Source organism: Lissotriton vulgaris, chromosome 8, assembly GCF_964263255.1.
Source record: "Lissotriton vulgaris chromosome 8, aLisVul1.2, whole genome shotgun sequence".
Taxonomy (NCBI): Eukaryota; Metazoa; Chordata; class Amphibia; order Caudata; family Salamandridae; genus Lissotriton; species Lissotriton vulgaris.
Window position 1 is genome coordinate 698,789,358 of NC_141696.1, and position 11,203 is coordinate 698,800,560.

The window sequence follows — 11,203 nt, forward strand, 5'->3', positions numbered from 1 at the left end:
GTGTTGTTTGTTTGTATTTCAGTTTCTCGGGCCTGTCATGCAGGGCGGAAACTATTACCGGGTCATCAACAGCAAGCATCCTCATCACGGCGGACTCAAGAACACAGGAAGGAGACACAAGTAGTATGGGTGGTTGGTCACTCGTACATAAAGCACGCTAAACCTTTTTTTCTTTTCAGGCGACCATATACAGAGGGCGGAACAGGGAGGTTTCAAGGTTTCCTTTCATGGTAGGGGAGGTCTTTGCCTCAGCCAGTTTAGGGGATTCTTTTACAGAATTGCTTGACGGACACACCCCACCGCCCTCAGTGGTTATCTTACACGTGGGTGGCAATGATTTGGTAAAACTGGGCCGGAGGGTCCTGATGGAAGAGATAATGTCTGTTGTGAGCTGGGTAGCATAAATACACCCAGGCCTCACCATAGTGTGGTCTCAGATGATTCCTAGGCTGCAATGGAGGGGGGGGGACTCTCTCAGGGCGTTGAATCACTCGCTAAAGAGGATCAACAACAAGATAGAGAAATTATTTCGGTCACCACAATTGCAGAATATTCCACATGGGTGCATCTGGGGGGAACATTTTTACTTACAAGATGGGGTCCACCTGACTAGGGCAGGCAACGAATTACTGACAAAGAATATTTGGGCATGGCTGGGAGGTTATCTAGGGAGGCATGACCTTTCAGAGTAGGAGGTGAGGGGGGGCCAGATAGTTGGTCAACTATGCTGGCCTGTAGCGGTAAGGTCATGATCGGTGAGCAGTCAATTGAAGGTCCTTAGGGGGCGTCACCATTCTTGAATGGAGTCGCTCAGGGGGAGGGGCCAATGGTCTCCCCTAGAACTCCAGGGGCGGGATATCCGCTTGGTTGGATGGGTACGGGGGAGGGGGGTGTCACGCTTTCTTTGGGCTGGTTAGCCACCCCACACGTACACTATGACGTCATTAAACGGCGCAGAGTGGAAGGGCCCCCTTTTTATTAATGGAGTTCATGGAGCGTACGGGGGTAACCGGGAGGGGTGAAAGTACTCTCCCGGTAAATGGGCCCTCTGCGCATGCACACTCAGACGTGATGGCATAGCTGGTTAATAAGGATCTGACGCCGGTTAGCAACCTTGCCGTAGGCCCAAAAGCTAGGATATGCAAAATTCATACATAAGATGTTAGATTCGGTAAGGAAACACGCTGTATTAGACATTTGTTAAGGTTAGCCCTTTGATACCTGTCTACATTGCTTGTAAATCTAATGTCAGAATTTTGCATAATAATCATTGTGTAAATATTGTTTATTTCAACAATTTTAATTAGTTTTCATGTTTTAATAAATATGGCCGGGGGACGTGAGACCCCCTGCTTTCCAAAGATAACTCCTTGCATGTCTAATTGCTTTAAGTGTTGATGATGGTGGTGCACAAGACAGGGAGGGGATGGTCGGTAGTCCCTGACCATACTGGCCTACCTCTAAAACCAGGTTAATCTTAATTACTTGAAACGAAGTTGCAGCCAAAGACAGGAACCAGCTGCTTGAGACTTCGGGAACGTCGCGTTGTCAGGGAGACAGCTGACAGCGATTGGGACCAGTGATCAGAAAGTTTCTTGAATAGATGAGTACGGCCTGGCCTCTTTTTATAGGCTCATTCTCATATCTAAGATGGCTGACGCTCAGGCCTCTTGGGACTTGCAGTCCCCTTAAAGAAAACAGGGCAAGATAAAAGCACAAAAAAAACCCCAAAGTTAATAAAACATGCATGCATGTAAAGTTCCTCACACAATAAAATCATTCAATAAAGCATTATACATCTTACCAAACATAAGAATAACACATTGTACATATGTGCCAAACATAAGAATAACCATAAAGTTGCACACCATGACTTAATCCCTTACAAGCACAGGGACAGAGCCACCAACGCGCAAGCCTTGCTTGTGAATGCATTTTTCCACAGGGGAAACCCTGCACCTTGCGCCGATGGTAGCACTGTAAAGTTGTAGCCAAGAACACGTGAGTCAGCGCAGCGCCAGGGGTGGTGGTTGGGGCGGGCCCTAGACTACGCTCTGCCACGTTAACAGTAATGAAATAATGTACACTCACATTGGTATGATGTAAAATGATGCTCATGCAAAGTGCTTATAGAATGCTTTGAATAGAGAGGTTCTACATTCTGAATGTAAAGTGATGGTTTGGGATGGCCGTTGCTTCCTGGTGCTGTCATGTGATACATGAATAAAGCAACTCAGCGTCCAAAATAACTGATGTCTTGAAGTTATTGGTATGCCACCTCTACACACTGTTCTTGTATGCATGTGCTTGAACACCCCTGGATTGTGGGATTCTGAAGAGGGTAGCAAAACATTTGTGACGACCCATGGGCTCATTTTAGGTGAAAGGTAGGAATCTGAATCTGAATTGTTCCATTGGGAAAGCAAAGCGGAGGAACTACTGGTGACAGGACGCTGTTGGGGCATGGAAGTACACGAAGAGCTACTACAATGGTTCTTTCGGGGAGAACTCAATTGCTTTGCAGAAATAGTAGGAAATCAAAACAAGCATTGGCAATGCCAATAGTTCTTGCTTTTGGGACTTACTGCCCTTGACAGTGCCGTTTGGCCCTGCTGTACATCATGCAGTAGAAAGCATAATTTTGAGTGGCGTAGTAAATGACAACAGACTGAACCTGAAGTAAGAAACAGTGCCCACAATAAAAGAGCCCTGTCGATGCCCTGCTGAATAGCCTGAACACCCGCCATCAAAGGGTTAACCTCACCTCCCTGCCCCCACCGTTCCACTGGTTTCCACACTTGGATCTCCCCCTGGCCTAGCACAGACTTAGACGGCTTCTGTAGCCGCGCGAACCCGAACAGGCCCCCAAAGAGCTTGGAAAGAGCCACGCCACCTGTGAACGTATCTGAGAACTGAAAACACAGCTGTCACTGAGAGCCACCTGCAGTAAGGCAAGACAGGCACCCGTCAACTACTACACCCAGGCCTGGTTCTGAGAAAAGTGCTTGCGCGCATCTCGGTCTGAGAAGGAAGAGTTTTCGTTGCAGTCCAATGCGGCAGGTTCACAACATGAGCGAAAAATAACAGAGTGCAGTTATGCCCCCAATCGTCACCTTGACCTCCTAATGTTTACTACTAGAAGGAAAGCCCATCTGTCGGCGACGACACCCTCGGAGGTGAAGGACGAGGTACGCTCTATTCAACTGTGCCCAACTAAAATGAAATGTAAGGGCTCTAATGTGGGCCGGTTCCAGGTGCTCAGCAATGGCAGTTTTTAACAAGATAGCAGGATCGATTGGAAGTTTGGTACTGCCAGTTAGGCTTTGAAGGATATACTGGCTGAGAGCAATTACGGACTGGAGATACATGTCATTAGCAGTACAACTACACTGACTGAGGTGAGGGTACAGTAGCCTTCTTTTAGAGCGCTTGGGATGTCTGATGCAAATTAAGATACTAGTCATGCCAACACTGGGTGGTATCAGAAGACTGATCTAATAAAGAAAGCGATGCAGATAAAAGTAAGTCGCAACAGCATTCCGCTCTGGTGTGTACTGGCATCAGCACACTTAAGTCCTGTCTACAAGGAGAAATAAACTGGTGTTCTGGGCTCATACAAGCACGATATATGGTGCAACCAGTACTAGCACTACAAACCAGAACCAGTTTTTGGATGCTGACGTGGGGGATACGTCTTGATGAAAATGTTACCACCACTGCGGATGTTGGTTGCGCGTTCGTTCTGTGCTGAACAGCTTAAGAGACTATCCGGGAGGCTACTCTCAACAGTTCAAGAACCAGGCTCAGCGCCTCATAGACAGAACGACCTGCCAGTCAAGGGTCTAAACTAGCCCAACCAAGGAGACCATACAGATCAGTAAATACATGTATCTCACCATAAACGAAAATCCCTCTACCCATTCTCGTTACACACAGAACCTGAGACAGCCAGCCTGGATCCCTCGCTTAAAACCATCCGACACAATCAGCAGCCACTCACCCTCATAATTGCAGGGGTTCCATGGGGCTCATGAGACAGGCAGCTGCGGTGGAAAGATAGTGGCGGTCCTCACCGAGGTATTATTCTGGTGCAGAGTGGCGATATCTGAGCCTTACGGAAGCAGGTCTGTGCACCGGGGTTAGCAGGACACTGGGCTGTGGGTTGTGTCTAATATGGGTGAGTTCGTTGTATCTTGATGCTGGGACACGGCGGACGGAAGGCCAGAGTAGGCACAGACAAGAATAGTCCGCGCTCTAGTAATACAGTGTCTACTACTTTGAGCGTCCAGCTGAGGGTCACACCTGCCGGCTCCGCACTGTTGTCGTCCCTCTTGACGGGTGGAGCATCAGCCAGTCATTCACCGCAGCGCATGACGCATGTGTATGTACAACGTCAAGCGCACGCTGAATACTACATTTTCAGTCAGTTGGGAGAAGTGATTACATATCACTTTAGAATGCCCTCTAAAGTTCTTTCGGAAGTGGGCGTGAGTGAACATCAAACTCACCAAACACACAACGTGCGTCACATTTCAAAGGACTGGAGAGGAGTTAGAATAGTAAATAATCAGGTCCTAAAATTATTCAAAGCCAAGTAATTATATTCCGGTGACTAGCAAAGTCTCCCACAATTCAAGGCTTTAAGTGGGAGAAAAAACAAACGATCAAACACAAATACAGCCCCACGGCCGCGAAAGTGAAACAGCCTAACAAGTGGGACGGGCGGGGGGGATGGTGAAAGAACACACATCGATTCCCTTACGGGAGCGAGTCTTGGGATCCATATGTTTGGAAGTTAATTACAAACATATGTTGATAAAGCTCGCTCCCGCAAGGGAATCGAAAAACGTGCACGCGTTGCCATTGAAGGCAATTGAACGCTTGCAAGTTTTTGACTGAAAAGCCGAAGCCATTCCAAAAGGTCTTTTGCCTATGCAGCGCATGCAGGCTGCTAGGCAAGACCTAAAAAGGGTTGCTTAATACGTAGTAAATAGGTTTAGACACAGTAACATTTGCATTGATTAGATAATGACACGCATATTCAAAGATGTTGGAACACAAAGAAGTTCAGCAATGATTAGTATATGCTTGCAAAAAGGTATTGTTCTATATAAAGTAAGGTATATATATATATATACATTAACAAAAGTATTTAAAGAGCTGTCATATACAAGATATAGTAAGAAAGTGACATGTGGTAAAGTGACAATGAGTGCTCAGTGTTGGTGGTGCAGTGCATATATACAGAGTGACGTTATTTACACATATATACACAAGGGTGTGGTCAGAACGAAAATATTAACCAATATCTCTGGTAGAAGGCACATTTGCATATAAATTTAAACCCAGAGATTTGATGGCGTGGAACCATGTACTATCGTCGACGTTATAACCCTGACAAGGCACTATTGGGGTGTCATAGCGGGTCTTCTTCAGGACAGAGTGGTGGGGGTTGACACTATTGTGGTAAAAAATGCATGGTAATGGTACTGCATGTAAAAAAACTTTTGTAATGACTGTTTCCTGACTGAACCATTCTTATAGCAGACACCACAAACTTGGGCATAGTGGAGCAGTCAGTCACATGTGGTAAAATGCTCAACCCCACTGGGAGGGCCTTGCAATTTTGATTGTTACTTATGAGATGCTGCAGAGACTCCATATCTCTTTCATTCAAGTACAGTTCCCAAAGACAGTACATATGGCATTATTTGCCTGTATATAGAATATTTAAAAGGAAGATGAAGAAGTATGGTGGGAAAGGAGACAGAAATAGGAAGTTGGAACACAAAGAATGTGACATATGAACAGGAGGAAGTAGAGAAATGGAAGGTAATGGGGAACAAGGAGTTGAAAGGAAGGTGTAGAAGAGGAGGAAGGATCATCCAGTAGGTGTAGGATGGATTACAAAGAGTTGGGAATGAAACAAGAAAATATTGGGTGTAAGAAAGAGATGTGAATACAGAAAGCGGAGTAGAAAGCAAGAATACTGAAGTAAGGACAAAGGGGAAGAAGAACAGAGCATTCATAAGAAGGAGTTAGCAGAAAAAAGAAGTGGAGAGAAGAAGTTACAGAAGACTTAAGGTTAGAGAAAGAAAAACATGAATCTAGGGAATGAATGAGAGAAGCGAAGAAAGGTAGAGTGAGGGGAAAAGGAGTTGGAGGTAAGGTACTAAATAGGTGAACAAGTTCTCTAAAATGCATCATTTTTATAAAAGAAACTTGAGAAAAACCCCATACCAAGTCTTCTTTATGAGGTTTTGCTCACTTGCCAGGCTTGCTTGATCTGACCAATAAAAAGGCTGGTATTGCCATTCCCTTAATTCGTAAAAGAATAAGTGCTGGGCCCAAAGCTTTTTTTAGAAGCCCGCTCCTGGTGATATCGAATGCCAGTGTACCTAATACCATCAATCAATGAATCAATCAATCAATCAGGATTTATTTTGAGTGGCTGCTTCACCCATGAGGGTCTAGAGACCCTTTCTGATAAAACTGCCCGTTCTACCATCGGTTGAACATACATGTCTTGAGGTCCTTCCTGAATTGCTGGCGCAATGGTGAGGCTCTGAGGTGTTGGGGGATGTTGTTCTAGGTCTTGGCCACCAGACGGGAGAAGGAGCAGCCTCCACTGTTTGTCCGGCAGATGCGACTGATGGCAGCTAGGGTGAGGGATCCACATCTAAGTTTACTGGTGGGTTGATTAAAGGTCACACATTGGTTGAGGTACACAGGGCCTTCATTGTGTAATGCCTTGTATGTGTGGTGAGTAGCTTGTACTGGCATCTCTTCATGAGTGGTAGCAAATGGAATTTTCTGAGCTGAGGGTTACACCATGGCTGCGTTGTGTTGTTTCCACTTCATACCTCTTTTATCTACCACAAGACACTCCCCTTTGAGTTCAGGGAGGGCTACCAGGGGTACACTAATAGCGGGGTAGCATGGGGTACTGGGCCTACGGGGTACAGGAAATAATGGGACATCCACTCACACCCTTGGATCCATGCCGTCAGCCACGAGCGCTGACGTCACCCTTTATTCATACTCCCCGGTCCATGCCCGGCCAAGGGACAAGGGAGTTGAGATGGTAACATTTTATCACAGGAGCCGGGTGGCTCACTACATCCCATCCTACCAACGAGTGGCCCAAAGATGAACTGAAAACTAACAAACCAAACACTGGACTGTGCTGATTGTTCAGTCACCAATACCTTCATCAATGTCATTTTAGCACAGGAAGTCTTTCAAATGGGTATTGGGCTGAGGATTGTCTCTCAGCCGGTAGGGATGTCCTCCTTGGATGTTGGGACCATGCGCTGTCTCTGGGTTTGCGCCAGAGGGCAGCACCTTCTCCGGAAGTCCTTCCTCACCAGACAGGGGACCTTCCGTCTCAGACACCCAGTCATCGACGACCACCGGGGGCACACTCACATCACTCCTGACCAGTCCCGGTCCCACTCTTTCTTGAACCATGAAGCATTTCTCACTTTTTGATGTCTCCCTCTTCTCGCAGTGATCATGGACCCCTGCACCATACCACCTCCATTGGTTCCCTTTCTAAGGGAGTGAGGAACTTGGAGCCTGGGTGTCTGTTCTTTACGACCACTGGTTCTCCTCTGTGAATATGGCAGTTCCTGGCCTTCTGCTGCTGGCTGGCTTTGTCATTGGTTTGCTGTCGATTGGATTGTGTTCTGCCACTATCCAGAACAGAAGGCACCCACCGCTGGCTGGTAGGCACGACGTCTCTCACATCACGCCGTATTAGTGCGGGGTTTGACGATAGGCTCGTAAGAATCTCTTCTTCTTGGTCCACACCAGTCTGCAGGCCTTTGTTCACCGTTCTCATAAATCTCTCAACATCGCCGTTGCTTGGGGCCACTGAGGCGTTATTTTGCGGAATTCCTGACCTTGAAACTGTAGCCCGTTGCCAGTGCGTACCGCCTTGGGCATTCCCAGCAGGGCAAAGGTTTTTTCAAGGACTGGCTTCAAACCCTCAAAGGCCGTTGAGTGTGCCACTTCCACCATGGGAAATTTGGAGTAGCTGTCCATCATAACAATTGTTTGCCTCCCATCTGGGAAGCTCCCAAAGTCCATGCTGATGTTGGCCCAGAGATTGGTGCTGGGTGCTTCTGTGATTATTGGGAGACTTGGAGGTTCCACTCCTGTTATCAGGCATGCATGGCAACGCCTTACTTTGTCTTCTACCATCCGATCAACACCGGGGATCCACACCTTGGATCTAATGCGGGCCTTGGTCTTCTCAACCCCTTGGTGTCATTGATGGGCGAGGTCCACTGTCCTCCTCAAGCGCCGTGATGATATCACCAGACGCGCACCCCGGATTACCACACCTTCGCACCCTCCACTCAGTTCTTCTCGACATCTCCATATACTGAGCTAAGCCTCCCGTTCCTCGTCCGTCAGCCTGCTTGACTCTTGAAGGAATGTTTTCCACTGGTGGTTGTGCAAGATTTCCTTGACCGCCTGGAGGCAAGCGTCTTCATTGGTGACTTGTACAATTTCCTCCACAGACAATGCCCGTGGACATGCCACATACAATCTGCTTCACGAATGATTCCGAACCTTCGTCAACCTCTGACAGGGCCACTGGGCGACCCGCAATTGGATGTCTGGACAGGTAGTTGGCGGGGTTATTAACTCCTGGGCGATAGATAACGTCAAAGTTATAATGTTGGATCTGAACTGCCAACCTCTCAATACTTGGCGGCCCACTCCTGGCCGTGCTACCAAATAGGGGTATGAGTGGCTTGTGATCGGTAACCACAGTGAATCTGTGACCACACAGATAGATGTCGAAATGTTGGCATGCCCACCTTATTGCAAGTGCCGCTCTTTCTATCTGGGCGTACCTTGTTTCCACTGGTGTTGGTGCACGGCTGGCATAAGCAATGAATTTAACAACAAGGGGTGGTGATGGACAGAGTCTCTGAATTAAGCAGAATACTCTCAACCAGTCAAGAGATCAGGGATAGATCCAACACCGTTTTTAGCTCACTGCACCATCCCAGCTCAGAACCTGGCTATATGCAAATTAGTCTGTTCCTGTCCCAGTACATGATGGGAACAGGGTAAACCAAACTACCAAGCCAATTCTTACACTGGGAAGGAAACAAGCTTCCGGGGACCGGTTTCTGGCATTTCAGCCGTCGTCGGCCCGGCTTGCTTGAATCTTGATGGTGCAATGAGCAAGGGACCCACATCTGAGTATACCCTTCCACACTTAGGGTGGACAAATTATTTAACAACAAGGGGTGGTGATGGACAGAGTCTCTGAATTAAGCAGAATACTCTCACCCAGTCAAGAGATCAGGGCTAGATCCAACACCGTTTTTTAGCTCACTGCACCATCCCAGCTCAGAACCTGGCTATATGCAAATTAGTCTGTTCCTGTCCCAGTGCATGATGGGAACAGGGCAAACCAAATTACCTAGCCAATTCTTACACTGGGAAGGAAACAAGCTTCCGGGGACCGGTTTCTGGCATTTCAGCCGTCGTCGGCCCGGCTTGCTTGAATCCTGATGGTGCAATGAGCAAGGGACTCACATCTGAGTATACCCTTCCACACTTAGGGTGGACAAAATATTTAACAACAAGGGGTGGTGATGGACAGAGTCTCTGAATTAAGCAGAATACTCTCACCCAGTCAAGAGATCAGGGCTAGATCCAACACCGTTTTTTAGCTCACTGCACCATCCCAGCTCAGAACCTGGCTATATGCTAATTAGTCTGTTCCTGTCCCAGTGCATGATGGGAACAGGGCAAACCAAACTACCAAGCCAATTCTTACACCGGGAAGGAAACAAGCTTCCGGGGACCGGTTTCAGGTATTTCAGCCGTCGTTGGCCCGGCTTGCTTGAATCCTCATGGTGCAATGAGCAAGGGACTCACATCTGAGTATACCCTTCCACACTTAGGGTGGACAAATTATTTAACAACAAGGGGCGGTGATGGACAGAGTCTCTGAATTAAGCAGAATACTCTCACCCAGTCAAGAGATCAGGGCTAGATCCAACACCGTTTTTTAGCTCAGTGCACCATCCCAGCTCAGAACCTGGCTATATGCAAATTAGTCTGTTCCTGTCCCAGTGCATGATGGGAACAGGGCAAACCAAACTACCAAGCCAATTCTTACACTGGGAAGGAAACAAGCTTCTGGGGACCGGTTTCTGGCATTTCAGCCGTCGTCGGCCCGGCTTGCTTGAATCCTGATGGTGCAATGAGCAAGGGACTCACATCTGAGTATACCCTTCCACACTTAGGGTGGACAAATTATTTAACAACAAGGGGTGGTGATGGACAGAGTCTCTGAATTAAGCAGAATACTCTCACCCAGTCAAGAGATCAAAGCTAGATCCAACACCATTTTTTAGCTCACTGCACCATCCCAGCTCTGAACCTGGCTATATGCAAATTAGTCTGTTCCTGTCCCAGTGCATGATGGGAACAGGGCAAACCAAACTACCAAGCCAATTCTTACACTGGGAAGGAAACAAGCTTCCGGGGACCGATTTCTGGCATTTCAGCCGTCGTCGGCCCGGCTTGCTTAAATCCTGATGGTGCAATGAGCAAGGGACTCACATCTGAGTATACCCTTCCATCAAGCCCTGATCTTTGGACTGGGTAAGAGTGGTCTGCTTAATTCAGACACTCTGCTCATCACCACCCCCTTTTCTGAATCGTTTTTGGCCACTATAGGTGTGGCAGGGTATACTCAGACATGAGTCCCTTTCTCACTGCACCATCAGGATTCAAGCAAGCCGGGCCAAAGACGGCTGAAATGCCAGAAACCGGTCCCCGGTAGCTTGTCTCCTTTCTGGTGAAGAATTGGCTTGGTAGTTTAGTCTGCCCTGTTCCTATGATGCACTGGGCCAGGGACAGACTGTTTTGCATATAGCCAGGTTCTGAGCTGGGATGGTGCAATGAGATAAATAACGGTGATGGATCAAGCCCTGATCTTTGGACTGGGTAAGAGTGGTCTGCTTAATTCAGACACTCTGTTCATCACCACCCCCTTTTCTGAATCGTTTTTGGCCACTATAGGTGTGGCAGGGTATACTCAGACATGAGTCCCTTTCTCACAGCACCATCAGGATTCAAGCAAGCCGGGCCGAAGACGGCTGAAATGCCAGAAACCGGTCCCCGGTAGCTTGTCTCCTTTCAGGTGAAGAATTGGCTTGGAAGTTTA